Source organism: Anomalospiza imberbis, unplaced genomic scaffold (assembly GCF_031753505.1).
Source record: "Anomalospiza imberbis isolate Cuckoo-Finch-1a 21T00152 unplaced genomic scaffold, ASM3175350v1 scaffold_72, whole genome shotgun sequence".
NCBI classification, from domain to species: Eukaryota; Metazoa; Chordata; class Aves; order Passeriformes; family Viduidae; genus Anomalospiza; species Anomalospiza imberbis.
The window spans coordinates 515,346-532,275 of NW_027100335.1; the positions used below are offsets into that span (position 1 = coordinate 515,346).

At 44.1% G+C, this 16,930-nt stretch overlaps 1 long non-coding RNA gene across 1 annotated transcript; it reads left to right on the plus strand.

Annotated features, from left to right (window-relative positions):
• The first annotated feature begins 1,898 nt into the window (after nt 1-1,898).
• Nucleotides 1,899-2,517, plus strand: LOC137467650 (uncharacterized). Its single transcript, XR_010995582.1, has 2 exons — nt 1,899-2,011; nt 2,295-2,517. It is a non-coding gene; the product is annotated as an uncharacterized lncRNA (long non-coding RNA).
• The last annotated feature ends 14,413 nt before the right edge of the window (nt 2,518-16,930 follow it).

Genomic DNA, 16,930 nt, shown 5'->3' on the forward strand with positions numbered 1-16,930 from the left:
GCGAGAAGGGCTTGGACTGCTCTGCTCCCATTGTTTGCCTTGACTGGTTAACATTTTTGGGGGGCCGTGCAGGCGGGGAGTAGAGCGGGCTTTCTCCACCACTGGATGAGTTTTGCTTTTGTGTGTCATGGTTGGGCCTTCCCAGGATTTCTGCTGCCCTCTTCCAACACCAGTAGCTTCTTTTCGAGCCCCAAGTCTGTACACAAGTCCCAGGTGCTGGTGAGAGGGCAGCAGTCACCCTGTGTGCCACTGGGGCAGCCCCCACAGGCCATGGGGTGCTGGGGCCAGGCTCTGGGAGCGGCAGCGTCCCCCTGATGAACTCTGTGTTCCACAGGAACCCTGTCCTACAGCCCACCAGAGTGGATCCACCACCAACGCTACCACGGCGAGGCAGCGATGATCTGGTCCCTGGGCCTCCTGCTGTACCACCTGGTCATGGGGAAGCACCCGTTCAGGAGGGGCCAGGAGATCATCTGGGGGCGGATCTTGTTCCCACGACGGCTCTCTCAAGGTGGGTCCTCATCTCTGGCCATGGGGGCAATACCAGTGCTGGGAGACAGCAGCAGCTCATGAGCATCCTGCTCTGGCAGCTGCTGAGGAGGTGGCACATGTCCTGCTCTCCTGCTCTCCTCCAAACACAGAATCCATGGGGAAGTTTAGGCCCAGCTCTGGGCACACCCAGCATGGCCTGGGCATGGGAACAGGGGGGCAACTTCTCCAACTGACTGGTGATTTCTGGTTTGTTTCCCCAGGGTGCCAGGATCTCATTAAGAGGTGTTTGTCCATGCAGCCCTTGGACAGGCCGTCCTTAGAAGAGCTTTTCCGTGATCCATGGGTGCAGGGAGGTCCTCTGCCCTAAAAGATGGGAGAGATCCACGTGCACAGTTGGATCCAGGGGCCTGGCAGGTAACAGCTCCACACATGTCTTGGCAATCAGTGGCAAAGCCAACCAGACTGGTTTTGTCCTGCCTGTGTCACTGCCCAGGGGTCATCAGATGGGAACACGCAGCCCTTGTGCTGGAGCTGAGCTGCTCTGCCCAGCACTGGTGGCCACCATCCGAGCTGGTTTTGCTTGTCCTGGTTCCCTGACAGCTGGGGCCCTGGGCAGAACCCTGACAGCCTGGACTCATCCCAGGGAAGGAGGAGGCGGCCCTGGAGAAGCTGAACCAGGTGGGGCTGTTGTTGCTGGGGACAGTGAGGACGACATCAAGGATGACAACCTCTTCCTCCACCTGGTCACCGGCAGCTTTGGATGATGGACTTTGATTCTGGCACCTTCTCCAAAGCCAGGCTCCATAGGGAATTTGCAGGTGAGTCCACACGCAGGGGGATGCTCCCAGATTTGGGCATTGCACAGCCTGGCCGGGAACCAAAGGTTCCCCCTTTGCTGGGGCGGATGCAGCTGATCCTTCAGTCGGCTGCCAGGCTGCTTTTGGCAGGGCTGGGGGGTGGGCTGGGATGCTGATGAAATGGGAGTGGGCTCCTGGCCCTGCCAACAGCCCCAGCACCCACCGTGCCCCGGGCTGGGGATGGGGCTGGGGCTGGGGCAGCCAGCCCGACACAAAGAAACCCCCATGGTGGGAGCAGAGGTGGGACTCCAGAACCTGTGCAGGGGCTGCTTTGCTTTGCAGGCAAGGAAGGGCTTGGGCTGCTCCACTGCCCCTGTTTGCTTTGGGATCACCGTTATTTTGGGGGGCAGTGCAGGGGGGTAGGGAGACAGCCTGGGCTTCCCTCACCTGTGGGTGGGTTTTTCCCTGGCATGCAGGGGTTGGGCCTTCCTTAATCACCTGACAGAGATAAGATTTTTGACCTTTTTTCTTGTTCCCCTTTTTGTCTGTAATCTATTTTCAATAATTTGTTGTGTGTTTTCCTAGAGGAAGCGTTCCAGGTGGGGTCCAGTCTGGATGGGGAAGTGCTTGGGAGCAGCTGTGGCGTGGATGGGCCGTGCCCTTGGAGAAGGCTGAGGACATCGTTTGGGACCAGCTTTTCTTCCAGTGGGGGATGGCGTGAGGTGGGTCCGGTCTGCTTTGCATGGTGGGATCAGAGCTTTGGGGAGATGGCAGCGAGCACAGGAGCATCCTGCTCTGGGCAGCTGCTGAGGGCTGGATGTGCCATGGCCGGCTGCAGGCTGGGCACATGTCCTGCCCTCCTGCTCTGCTCCCAAAGGCAGCAGGGATGGGCAGCTCTGGGCACAGCTCTGGGCACGGCCAGCATGGCCTGGGCACCGCGGGCGGCTGGGACAAGGGGACAGGAGCCTTCAGCTGACGGGCGCTTTCTGGTTTCTCTCCTTGCAGCCGGGCTCTGCGGGTGCTGAGGCTGCTCTGGGCTCTGCCAGGGCTCTGCTGGAGCTCAGCACCGGGCCGCAATCAGCCAAAGAAGAAATGGGGTGACCTGCAGCACAGACCTGCTTGAGCATTTCAGCAACACAGCTCAAGTGTGCAGAGTGTACACCTGCAAGGGCAAACATGACACCACCCAAAAATTAAACTTGTTCAATAGCTTCTGAAATGAAATCAATCTGGGATGACCCCAAATTATATTTTGCAACTTGCTCAAGCTGTAGCTCAGCCCTTCTCTGAACTGTTCTCTTCCCCACCTGCATTTTACATGTTAATGTAATGTGTTACATGTCCAAAATATAGAATGCCACAGAAAAAAATTCTCAGAATCACCGTTTGTAATGATACATAACATGTCTGTGTGCATGGCTGTCTATCTGTCACTTTCTGAAAAGATTACTTCTGTGTCTGTGTGAAATTTTTGAGTGCAATCCTGACCTCACTGACATTGACCTGAAAAAGATCCTGATATCTTTTGAGGATGTAGTGCTCATTTCCTATGTGTGTAATTTTAGGTGCCCAACAGTAAATTTCATGGTCAGATGAGCTCTTCAGAGCAATGTGACACAGACCATTCTGTAAGGTTTCTACCATTTCAACCAGTGTTTATCTCCAAACAGACTACATGCCTGTTAGAAATGCTTCCACCAGCAGATTCCCTTCAGAAAGATGCTGAAAAGTATGAAAAAGTAAACAAAGTAAGGGAGTTCCTTCCTCCTTCTTCTCTCATTTCACTTCCTTAGTCACCATTTTTTACTTGAGCTTGAGTTCATCTCCACAAAAAATCCAGTGTAATCCTCAAATGTATTTTGTCTCTCTGTTGGAGAGCTTTATTTATTATCAGATGGTTCTCTGCAAGAAGATTTTTTTGCTGACTCTGTTCCCTCAATTGTGTCCTCATTGTCTCACAGACCCTTAATTTTTCTTTGCTCTATTTGGTTTTTCTCAAGTGAGAATCACAGCGGTGATTTTTCTTGCCAAGTTACTGGTGTTGAATGGATGGTGTGTAAATCCTGCGAGGAGCTCAGTAAAAGTTAAAGCCTTTATAGTTTTGCAAAACTCAATGTAAGCTGGGTTATGCTTCTTAGGAGTCTCTGCTAATTGTTTGGGTATTTAACAATAGCGAAGACTGCTGCATGGCAAAACCTCATCTAAACCAGGTAGACTAAACCCAGTGATTTATGCAACATAAAATGAAAAAAAAAAAAAAATCACTTACTGCAGGCTCACATAATGCTTTTTGATTGTACCGTTGTATTTTTATTCATCAATTTCTCCTGGTGTTGGGAAGTGAGGTAATGCTGATCTGGGGTTTGTGTAAAAAGCAGTATTTTTCTGAATCCTGAAAGGGAACATTTTCTGGACTATAAACAGCACAAAACCTACTTAATAAGTAGGAGAATAGTGATGAATAATACTGCTTACCAGTTCTTGGATGGAGTTAGCTTTAACTGAGATTCCACAATGAAGAGAAAAGCATCTTCTGCCAAATAATAAACAGACCATCTATCTAAGGGCTGCAAGAACATAGTTTCATTATGCTCTGGATCAATGTGATCTTTGTTATTGCAGAACTAAGTTAAGATTGTTAAGTAAGTCTGAAGGTGTAATTTTATTTTTAGTCTATTTGACTTTCTAAGTTACTAATCTAAGCCATGTATGCTTACAGTTTTCCCTCTTACTAACAAAGGCAATTCAATATCCACTTCATGATTATAGTACAGTTTTGAACCACACAGTAGACAACCACAGTAATTTTTCTTTTGGAATTTGTATGATAATTTCAAGGTGAGATATCTGCATAATGCATTGGACACACATATCTGTATACTTGTAGTTAAAATAACGTGCTTTAAATTTGTGTGCATATAGATTTTCTACTTGTAATAGTAGAAAATATTCTATCTAAATAAACAGATATTCATCTCTTAATAAAGAGATGATAAAGGGATAATGTACCTTTCAATAAATATGAATCGTAGGTGGGGTAATTTTTGTTTATATTGTAGCTGGTTATTTTTAAATCCTTTTAAAACAATATATTTGTCTGAAAGGCCACTCATGCTATTTTGCTGATGTCTGGAAGGGACATTTTTTGCTCTCTTCTGACTCCATTGACCAAAATAAAATAAAACCACAAGATGTCAAACAAGGATAGATGAGGAGAAGAAAGAAAAACTCTTGCATCAGTGATAGAAAATTACGCAATGAAGCTACGTGGCTTAGGCAACTTACTTATTAGGTTTATAATTAACTTATAAGCTTATAGTGACTAGATTTTATAAGCTATAGTGGCTAGATTTATAAGCTTGGAGTGACTAGATTTTATCTAGAGCTTGTAGCTCTAGATTTTCAGTTGTCACATTTTGCAGCATTGCTATTAGATTCACTAAAACTGAGCCACAACTCTTTATTGGAAAATAAAATTCTGAATTTTAAAATGACCTTGGAAAAATAGTGCTGGAAACAGGTTTTAAATTATCCTCCAATTCCATAAAGGCTTTTTTCACAGAATTAACCGAGAGTTTCCTGAATACAGTTTAAAAAGTGTGTGTTTGCAGATGGGTCACAGTCGTTTCAGCTCTGGACGTCTTGACGCCAGGAGAAGTCGGAAACTACACAGTATTTGTGAATGCAAGATTTTGCATTTAGATAGGTTTGGGCTGAACGATCTGAAAAAGCTCCCATAAGCACAGAGCTCCTTACTGTCTGTGTGTTTGAGAAGGCTGAAGAGCTCTGTTTATTGCCACAAAGGGCCTGGAATAAATTATGTTTAGTAAATTGGCCCCAGGTTTTCTTGTTTCAGACAGTAGCTTCGGAGCAATCTGTTTTATAGGCTCCACTAGATGTGACCAATTGCGGGGAGGTGACACCTCGTTTCGGGACGTGCCATGGCACATGTGCCAGTCAGGTCTGGCCCCTCTCTCTGTCAGGATGGCAACCCCCCCGCAGCTCCACTTTCTGTCTTCTGGCAGCGTTACCCACAGCCCGGTCCGAATTTATGGGCCCCGCTGGGAGGTCCAAGCAGGATGGAGCCAGGCTGCTCAGCCCCTCTCAGCCTTGTGCCTCCCGCCCCTACATGGGGCAAATAAAAGCTCCTTTATTCCGCTGGAAATGTCCCCTTTTCAGCGAGGTGTGTGCATGGCTTCCTTCCCTGGTCGGTCTTGCAGGTGATAATTAACACAGTGCAGTGCTATTTCCTAGCTGAAGCCAAGGTGGGGAAGCAGCTTTAGCCTCGGCATTTTTCTTTTCAGACTCTTTTTCCTCATTTATTTTGGATCTGTTCATGGTGAGGAAGTTTTAGAAGGTGTTGGTCCTTAGCTCAAGTATCAAAGAACTGAACAAACCAGTAATTTTTCCTTCTCTGACCAAATTCTTCTTACTTTTGAGGGGAGGAAGGAACGGGGTAGTAGAATTTGCTTTTAGGATTCATGTTTTATTTCTGCTCATGGGACTGTTTGCTTCTGATCAGTGTGACTGTGGGTCTTTTCAGCACAGGACACTGATTGACATTGCTTATGTTACAGAGAGGAAGGATATTTCCTGAAGATTAATGGCAAGTTAGTTGGCCTGAAGTTCATTAACCTGAGCTAGACTGTTGGAAGGACTCTGTGTGGAAGCTGGAATTGTATTAGAGGATCATCATAAACTAAAAATATATGTGACAATCTGGCCAGATTGCAATGAATCTAAAGACAGGGTTGGCTCGAGCCCACAGAGCAGCTGCCTCCAGTGTAAACTAACCAACCGCCTTGTGAAGGCAAATGGTTTTTCAGAGACATTATTCAAATAAAAGGGAAAAGAGGAAAAAAAAACAACCAAAAAACCCTGAAGGTTCCCATTAGCAAAAAATGCCTAAATGAAAAAGTGAGGTTGTGAGCTATGGCCAAAGGCCTGAGTTTGGTGCTGATTCTCAATCAATTCAGCAAATGACAGTGCATCGACAAAACTGGTTTTTTAGTCAAATTTAGTCTTGATTCTTCACAGTAATTTTCCTCAAGAAAATGAACCCCAAATCCTTTGGTGAATTCCCTGTTGTCTGAGGCCCAGACCTTCAGGCCATGACGTCTCAACATGCTGGCAGTGAGACTGGCTCCCACTTAATTGCTTCTTTTTGAAGTATGGTTTGTCACTATCATCCTGCTGAAGATGGACAGGGCTGGTGTCTCACCTTCATATATTCTTCCCCCTCCTCCCCTCCCCCTCTGTTCCCCTTCTTCCCCCTAAATAGATTTTTAAAGGCAGTTTAACCCTACGATAGTCCAATCCACATCAGTCTTTTGTGGTGCACCCTCAAATAGATGTGTTGGCACAGAAGAAGTAAGGGCCTTCTCTTCAGATCTCATTCTGTAATAAAGGGAAGGGAAAGATGAAACAGGCATTTCATGTTTGTCTGTTTTCTCGCCATGTCATCTCATGAACATGCACTCCCCTTGGCCAAGAGTAGTACATTCAGACACTGAATGTCAGTGTTGAAGAGGGGACTGAGAAGAATGAAGCTCAGTGTTCCGCAATAGGAGCTACGCTTTGGGCATTTTACAAATTATTTCCCTCTTTCTCTTTCACCATCGTGCTCTTCTTGCACACTTCTTTGTCTTTTACTATTAACAGAAGTTCTGGAGGCTCAGAAAGCCCAAGTTTCATCTGAGAGAGATTTCCTCTGCTGGAGAAAACTGTTTCCATGCTTTCATGCCATGGTTCTGGGTGCTGCTGTAGCTCAGAGTTGCCTGACCCAGGGCTGCAGGAGCTCAAATGCTAGACCAGGGGCCACGAGCTGTGCTGCATCCCTCATGGGCTTGTAAGGAGCCTCTCCTTCGATGTCTGTGCAAGTGCTGGCTGACGTGGGCGCTAGGATTGCTCTTTTAATCAGGCAGTTCCAGTACCTTTCAGAAAATAATTTTCATGGCAAGTCATGAGCCATTAATCTCTCGACTAAGCATAACATTTCTTTACTCCTTGGTTTTACAGCATTACTCAAACACTGATATTTTTAATTTCACCAGCTGTCTCCCTTGACCTCTAGCATCATGCACTTGCAGGAGGAAGGATCTGGTCTTACAAGTATTTTCATACTCTGATCTCTGTGATTTATTAACCATCAAGTTTTGCCTTCAGAACTCAAGACACCATTTAAAATAATTTCTTGTGCAAAAGTGGAGTTATTGGGCAAAAGAGATCCTTGACAGCTGGGTACAAAGGACACCAGGATTGCTGTTGCTCTTTTCTTTTCAACTACTGTGCTGTGTGACCTTGAGGAAATAGGTTCACTGCAGCTTTATGGTTCTGTTTTTGCATAGGGAAAATAAGGACAGGGATAATTGCTTTCATTTGTAAAACACTTCAAGATTTATGGACTATGAATGACTCTTATTAAGTGAAAAGTGCTGCAAAGCTGGCTTAGTTGCACACTGTGCTAACAAAATCTCATGTCAGCCTATTGACCCCAGCCTGAAACACTCATTAAAGTTTGTAGGACGTTTTGGTGGATGAGTTGCAGTTATTCTGCTGGAAATATCATACTGAAAGCACTTTTAAATCCATCATCTGCACTGACTTTTTTTCTATTAAAACTAAACACAACTGCTTGTTCTACCCAATTTTCTTAGTTTATTCATGAAAGTTTTGATGGGTATGTACTCATTGTTAACGCTGCTTGTACCCCCATGGCATCTGAGACCTTACAGTTCATTCCAGTCATAGCATAAACATAAAATAGCTTTAGTACTGAGATAAAAAGTTATAAAACATTAAGATATCCAGTCAACTGGTATGAACTAACAAGTTGCGTGGTCACTTTTGAATGGCAAATATTCTTTGTGTGGATACTGTATTAATTTAATTTGTGCTTGAACTTTAGCTATGCTAGACACTGGTGTTGAAAAGTTTACATATTTTTCCAATGTCAAAATGTGCAAATTTAGTATTAAAGAAACAAAACATTTTTACTTGTACTGGAGAAAAAAAATCCTTTTGTAGCAAAGAAATTAAATGAGCTGCTCTTTAAAGGTAGGTCTGGCTTGCTTACAGAATTATTATTTATGCAGTAATGCAGGTCTACAGATGTTTTCCTTTTTCTCTTCCAGATAAAACTTGGGTTGTTTGAAAAGTGGGGAGATAGTGCAAAAGAAGATGCAGAAGAAGAGAGCAGAATGAGAACTTTGCAAGTGCCACATGCCTGCAGCCTGCTGTCTTTAGTGATGCTGTTCCTTCCAGTCACTGGAATGTCAAAACAAAATATCCCAAGACTGAAGCTTTCCTATAAAGGTAAACTTTTCAGTGTTTTTTTCTGATTCTGCTGCTTTTGTTTTGATGTGATGTTGCCAGCAGTTCATTTGTATTACTTACCAGGAAAACAAATCAGACATACAAAATAGAAGCCTTAAAGATGGATAAATTCTGCCTAGGGACGGTATTAAATTCTGGGTTTTTTTTTTGTTTTGTCGTGTAGAGGCAGATGTTTCTGAAATACAGCTGTCTTTTTAAACTATTATTTCTGTTTGCTCCAAGAGGATGTTAACAGACTACATAAATTAGAGGGGAGTTATACTTGAAACACTCTGAGCTGCATTGGAGATATTTTCATGTGGCTGGTGGGGATGATGTGAGACATGGAGGACATTCACGTCTTCCTAGAGCATCAGAGAAAGTTGAGAGAGTTGCCTCAAGTGTTTCAAGGGGCCTGACATTTATTTTTGTAATTCTTTTTCTATCACTACGTTGGTATGTTAAACTCCACATATGTGGTTTTCTTTCTCCTTGCCTCTTTGGATCACCAAATCGTGTTTCTCTGTGGAATTTCTTAGTCTTGTGTGTAGTTCTAGTTGGGAATGGTATCTGAGGAGTTTCAACACAGACACATTTATGTATTAATGGACAATTTTTAAAAGGAGATAGATTTCTTGTTGCTTTGAATGTAGATTACACCTCCACAGGCACAGAGATGTGACACTGATGCTGTCTTCTTCAGCTATAACAAACGCTCTCCAGTTAGTTATGTTTCATCTATGTCAGCACCCTGCCCTTACGGGAGCTATTTCTGCTCTGTTTTTCAAACTTATGTCTTCCTATGCATGGCAGAATTGCACTCAGGATGGTGTGATGGGACAGGCTGTAAACCCTTCATCGGGGCTTATGATACGTTTATCATGAGTTTAACACCCAGAGGAATTTATTGAGTAAGCAGAATGACATGCTATTTATTTACAAGCTTCTCTTTTGCTAGATTTGCATGCCACTGTGCATGCTATTCCACTGTGTAGAGATGTGTTTGGATGTGTTTGTGTGAGAGAGACGGAGGAAGCAAGATCAAGGGATCTTGACAACATTTTTATAAATTCAGGAAACAGTTGCACTCACTGAAGCCAATGAATACAGAAACTGAAAACCTGACATGAGTTATGGAAGTTAGCAGTAAAACCCTCCTAACATACAGCCAGCCTTCTCACAGCTAGGCCTTTTGAGATAATTCCCAAAAGCAGCACATACCATATGGCAATGGCATTTATTGTGGATTTGACACTCACGATTAGTGAATTCCTCTCAACTTCAAAAGCAGATAGCCTTTGGCAAAATCCTGATGGATGCATTTGGCAGGTAGAGAGGGGGAGAAAAAAAATTGTTGAGGTCAACACAGGAAAAAAAGAAATGTCTGAAATCTTAGTTTAGAATAGTGGCAGAGACCTGCTGGGAGTGGTTGGGAAAATGCCTGAGCTTGTTTAAAAAGACAATGAGCAGATGATTGATATTTAGGCCCTGACCCAAACTTTTATTAGCAACTTTATAAACCTTTCAGTTTGGCTTGAGGGATACCGTTTCCTGTCCAAACTTATCCACCTCTAACCCTGTGGGGGGGCAAATCAACAAGAGATACAGATGCAAAATAGCACATAAATCTTAATTTGGAGAGCTGTGATGGAACTGAAAAGCCAGAAGAAAGAGAATTACGAGAATTTATTGTGCCTTGTCTTACTTTTCTTGGGGGGGTGGAAGGTGTGTATTTTTCCACATGGATCAAGAAAAAATTCATTGCAGTTTTTCACACTTATGTATTGTAAATGATAACAGTATGGCTTATCATAATTAAACCATATTTTTGTTGTTGATATCAGGATTTCAGATGTACTGAATATTCAATAAAGTTGTCAGAATTAAGTCCATCTTGCTTCCCCCAAGTGTTTCAGACAAAATAATTCCAAGGTTTCTGTAGGTTGTAGGAGAAATGAGCTGTCTTGCCAGTTCTCATAAGATTGTTAGTCATGTCACTGACAAGTCCTGGCATCTCTGTTCTTTGGAATTAAGACTTGAAATATCATGAGGAGGAGAATACAAGGTTCTTTCCCTTCTTTGTGGAAAACAGACGAAAACTGGCAACATCAGGCAGTTCCAGAAAGCTGGTCACATGTGTGTGTTTGAAGGGAAGTTTTCATTCTCTTCCAGGTGCAGTGTGTTTATGGCATAGATCCATCTTCCCAGAGGAGCTGAGCATTTGCTGGGGCAGGAGAGCTGAAAGTAAGCAAGATTTTGCTCCACAGTTACTGAATCTCCCAGCTGCATCAGTCAATGGTGGATGGGGAAGAGGGAGAGGGTGGGGTAGTTAAAGATGTGTCTGTAACTGCAGGAGTGCTTCAAGAAACCACAGCATGTCACAGCTCCTTTGTGTTCAGACAGCAATTAAAATTTTAGACCTTCTCTTAATGGCAGTTACAGGTTTTCATCTTCCCTGGGTTTTCATCTTCAGAAGTGGGAATCTGTTCTGGAAATGTTAAGATATTCCAGCGAGTCATGTGGGGATCAATGCAGTACAATGCATTTCCTTTATTGCATGCCCTACTCTAAAAATGTGTTCTAAAAAATTGTGCATGTATAAAACTAAAGCTACACACAACTCAATTGAAATGTGTTGTAATACAGAATCAAAGTCATATATTCTCCACCTCTGCTAATGTAATACACTATGATCTTTAATCACATATCCTTTGTTCCCACATTTTCCCTGATCCATTAGTTGAAAAATTCTCTTCTTCACTTATACTTAACTTTTAGATACTGATTCATGTCATTACTATCCCAGAAATTGTCACTGCTTGCTCTTGTGATGTTTTTAGGGTGCTCGCTCTGCATAGACCTTACTTAATCTATGCATCTTAGATACTTCTACAAGTTTGAGGTGCTTCTATTTTTATGTTATAGCTTTAATATATGGAGGAGCTAACAAACTGTCTTCTAATAGAAGATTGACATCTTTAGAAAACCAGGGGATGAATTATTCCTGATTTTAATACTCTTTGTCTAGCTCTGCTTTCAGTCTAAGAGAAACTGTGTGTATTTATCATTCATTTTCGTGCACCTGGACATAGCCTGTGACCTTCATCCAAACTGCAGAACTCCTTAAGCACAGAAGTGACATTCAGCTTCCCTAAGAAGTGCATCCTCCTTGTCTGCTGCATCATTTAACATGCTCATTCCAACGTCTAGAGCAGATGCAGAAGGTTTTCATATACCAGTCTCATTCATTAATGTCATTTTCAGGACAGCATCAGTTTTGTTACTAAAGAATGGAAGAGTCTGTGTCCTAATTCATGTATGTTTAATTCATACAGTGTAGACAGTCGTGTCTCTATCTTCTGAGTAATAATATTTTTTAATTAATTGAGAGGTACTTCCATACATATTTTCTGAGTGTATCTCTAGGCTCTACTTTATAGGGAAAAGTAGACTAGAGCCAAACCAGAAGATTGATTGCCGTCTCAGGAAAAAAACCCAAAAATTAAACATTTTCCACTTTGTGGCTATCCTAAAATTTCCCTGCAGAAATGCAGATTCCTAACTGCAAATGTAACCCTATTGATTTGATTTATTTTGCTGATTTTCATGGACATCTTAGTTAGTGTAGTCTTTTTTTCTCAGTGAATGCAGTTATTTTACAGAAGTGTGCACCCTGGTTTATTGACTGAGGGAGATGCCCCAGCCCAGATTTGGATGTTGTCCCCAGTGACATCCACAAACATATATCATTCCCATGTGGGAATGTGGCCACGCCCCAGAGCATGCCATGCTTGCTGTGAGCAGTGGTGACTTGGTCACAAAACCAGGAATCCTCCATTGTGACACAGTACATAGGAAAAAGCACAACTGAAGGTAACCTTTGGCTTTTAGAAGAGGATTTACTTAGCACTGTTAAAACCAACTATGGTAGTAATATCAATCTAATCAACAAGAGCATTATTCTCAGCTGATTTGTTTTTCTCCACATTGAATGAGCTAAGATGCAGTCTCACTTCCACTGAAGTCATGGCAAGTGTTTGGCCACTGAAGTAAATTGAAGCAAGATCAAATTCACACTCCTCACATTCTTTCTTCATCTTGCATAAGTAAACTGAAGACAGGCAGTTCTTTCTCCTCTGCTGAAGGATGACAGTGCTAAATCATCAGCTCCACATGGAAATTAGCCACGTTTAAAGCATTGTTTAGTTTCATGCAGTGTTTTGCACACAGGATTTTCTTTCCCCTAAGAGTGATCCATTCTTTTACCATGGTGAAAAAGCAAACAGAGAACATTTTGGTGCCAGGAATTCTTTTGAAAATTTGACTGGATGAGTACACTTGCCTAAAGTTCAGAAATGGTCCTTTGAACATGCTACTTTACAATGTCATGCATTCTGTTCTCTATTGTTTTTGCTTTAAACCTGTTTCATTTTATAACTGATGAGATGCTTGACTGTTCCATCAGAGCAGTTAGTTTGTTCAGTTTCAGTACAGCTGGCTTATCTCCATGTCACGCATCATTTAATTATCCATACGAAACATAGTTAAAACTATGTACAGCTCCTTGAGCCTCACTTAAACTGTCTGTGACACTGCAGTAATCCCAGTTCCCTGACGGGGTGTTGCACAACTATGACTGGTTGGAATGTACTAAACTGGTGATGTAGAAGAGAACCTAGAAATGAGTTTGCATTTTGCAGCTGTGCTTGCTCTGCTGGAAGAGGAAGCAAAACCAGACAAAGCCCTGCTCCTGTGGTAGTATCCGCAGCTGTAAATCTGAATGCTTATGAAAATCAAGGAAAGTGTGTTGAGTGAAGAAATGGTGTTTTCCTCTTGCTTGTTATTTAATTATTTTTGGTGGTTTGTTATTTCTCAGAAAAATCTATCTCAGATTCCTTTGCAGAAAAACATGAAGTGTTTATGTGAGAGTGAAGATCCTACTACTGGAAGATTGTATAGTTACGCAAAAGAATTTGCCTGTTTTGTCTCAAAAATGCTTTCTGGAGGCAGTAATCATTGAGACTTATAATATACCCGAGACTGATGATGGATGGGCACTGCTGTCCATGCAAGGAAAGGCTCTTGTATGTGAATAAACTAAATATAAATGTGAAGGCATTTATAAATAGAAAAAACAGCAAATTTCTTACAGACTTTTTTTTTCTTTTTTTAAGCTAGTGAACTTGAAGGTCAGATCCAACTATATGTTGCATTTTCTGTCATATAATTATCATATATATAATGTCCCGGAGAGCAGCTTCCAGTCACTGACATCAACAGTTTACATAGCAGATGAACTAAGAATAACCTGGGAGAACTGACCCATATCAACCTCTTAAGTGTAAACTGTAGCTCACAACAGTTTTTGTGTTTTCATAGTCACAGAAGGGCCTCAATTGGGTAAAGGAAGAATTGTGTTCAAAAAACACAGAACTATTCTGCTGAGTGTTCACTTTATTAAATCTTGGAAAATGAGAGGAAACAAATCTGGAAGAGTGATACTTGGCAAATAATTTTTGCTCCCTTGTAAAAAGAAGGAAGGGACAACATCAAAAACAGCTTCCCTAGAAGAATGCGGGGAAGATACATGATAAGTGGCATCAGCTCGGAAGAGAGTTTAAAACTCTTTATTGGAATACTTTTGCTAATGACATCTGTTAAGCAAATCCAATTCAGAGCAGTTTTAGCCATCCCAACATTATTCTGCTACACACCAATGGGCGAGCGTGATCAGCCTGACGTCAGTGTCTGTCTAGCAGTGGCCATCTGTGGTCACGATGCAGGTACTCAAGTCACATCCTGCTTCCCTTTCCTCCCTCCCCATTTCTGCAGTTCCATTTAGAGATGAGTTCCCCAAAGAAAGGTCGAGGAGTATAATCTCTCCTGTACTCACAGTCCTTTGGAGATAAATACACAAAGAGATGGCAGAAAGAGACAGAAGTTCCTTTATCAGTCAAAGAGATTGGCTAACATTGTTTAAGGGAGACAATTTTGAAGATGGTGGGAGTGACAGAGGTACATCTTTGCACAAATTTGAAAACACAGACATTCTGCTTTCTGAACAAAATCCTGGCTATACCAGAATTTTGCACGGTGTTGAACCACAGAGTTTGAGAGCTAAGAGGTTATTGAAGGCATCAAAATTTTGTAATTAAAATATTTGGCCTTTTTAGGATGGTATTAACTCTTCCTGTGTATCATCCAAGCAACCTAGATTTCTTTCAGAAATCTGTAACAGAGCATTAGCTTACATGACATCCTACCCCAAAGTAATAAGTATAAATACTACTAATAAAAAATGTCCCCCACCAGTATTAAATAAAAGCCTGCACTTGTACACTGAGAACATCCCTGGGTCGTGTCACCCAGATTTGAATTTGACAAGGGTTGTGTGTGAGGGTGCTTGTGCCTGCTCTGTCAAGGGAAGCTCTGGTGTTCCCAGGTTCCCGAGTGATGGATCTGCACTTGGTGTCTGTTGGGGCTCGGGGTGCCCAGGGCCACGATGAGTTCCCTGACCGGGCTGGGGACGGCGGGCGGGGCTGGCCTGTGCCGCGCTCTGGGTTCTGCGACATCACAGGCGCCGTGTCACAATGGGGGCAGCTAGAAAAGGCCCCAGCGGGTGCCGCTGCCCCAGTAGAGCCTGGGCAAGCGGTGAGTGCACAGCAGTGAGGAGACGGGGCTGGGGGCTGGAGGAGGGCTGGGGGAGAAGCGCCGGTACCTGGGGCTGCCCCCGCATCCAGGGCCCAGCCCCGGCGGGAGCGCCTCGCTGAGGGCGCGCTGCTTGCTGGGGCAGCGGTGCGGGCCTTGCCAGCTGCCGGGGGCCCTCTCCTTCCTGCCGCCACATCCCTGCTGCTCCTGCCCCTCATTGTCCGTCTCCATTCCGGCCCCACTGAACCCCTTCTGTGTGTCCTCCTGCAGACCATGGCTTTACTGTCACTGCTCTTCGTGCTCGTGCAAAGCCTGATCCAGTACCCCCAGCCGGCTGGGGATAGGCTGGATGAGGCCACGCACCAGCGAATGAAGGAGCGTCAGGAGCTGCTGGCCCATGAGATGGCTCAGCTGCTGCAGGAGCTGGAGCGGGGGCCCCTGGAGCAGCAGGACGAGGGCTGGGGAGCCGTGCTCTTTGGTGCCCTGCAGCAGTGGCCGTTCTGGGTTCTTGCTGGCGTCCTGCTCTTCTTGGGCCTGTGGTTTAGCTGCAGGAGAAGGAGCTGTGGCACCAGCAGCAGCAGCAAGGACCAGAGCTCCTGCAAGACCTTGGGAGATGAGAAAGGAACAGAACAGAAAGAAAACAGCACTGATCCAGAGGAAGGTGGAGAAAACACTGACGTGACTGTGGAGGCAGATGACAGCAGCACTGAAAATGACAGAGGAGGCAGTCCTGTGGCTGTAGATGAAGGAGACAGTGATGATGCCATTGAAGGCAATGATGATGTGAAGGTGAAGGAAGACAGCGATGTTCACAGAGACAATGGACATGATTTAAAGAAAGATGAGGGATGGAGTGATGGGGATGGTCCAGGAGACAGTCGTGGTGACGAAAATGAAGAAGAACCTGGCCATGTTGTTGGAAATAAAGAAGACCTAGATGAAGCAAATGAAGGAGAACACAAGGATGTGCGGGTGGAGCAAGACAAGGACACTGGAAAGGAAGAAGAAGGAGATGGAAATGAAGAAAAAAACAATAGTGTGACTATAAAGGTGGGCGACAACAATGACATAAATGAAGGTGAAGACAACATAGATGGACAGGAAAAATACATGGATGTGAAGGTGCAGGAAAGCAGTGATGCCAGTGAACAGAGAAGCAGAGATGTGACTGAGCAGGAAGATAGCAGTAAATGCGGGAATGAAAGTGCCCTTAATGGTTTTGCTGGACCCGAGAAAGAAAATAAGGATGTTACAGAAGAAGATGGCAATGATAGAAACAAGGTTGAAGAACAGGGTGATGTGAACGTGGAGGGAAACAAGAACAAGGATAGAAAAGAAGACAAACAAGGTAACGTGGCTGCCAGTGAAAAAGTTGGCAGTGATGGTGGCAAGGAAGAGAGCGGCAATGGTGGACCCGAAGACAGAGAAGACACTCAGGATGCTGGGAATGAGCAAGGCATCCTTTTAGTGGATGGCATACAGTGGCCTGTGGAGGACCTGGAGAGAGGTTGCTCAGTGGTAGCTGAGCTGATGGAGAGCTTCACGCGTGTCTTTGTGGACAGCGTGAGCAATAGCTTCTACCCGGTGCCTCAAGAAGCCATCGGGGTGGGCAGTGCCTTTGAGGGCTGGAGTCCCCGTGGGTGGGATGGTGTGTACCACGTGCTGGTCCCACTGAATCC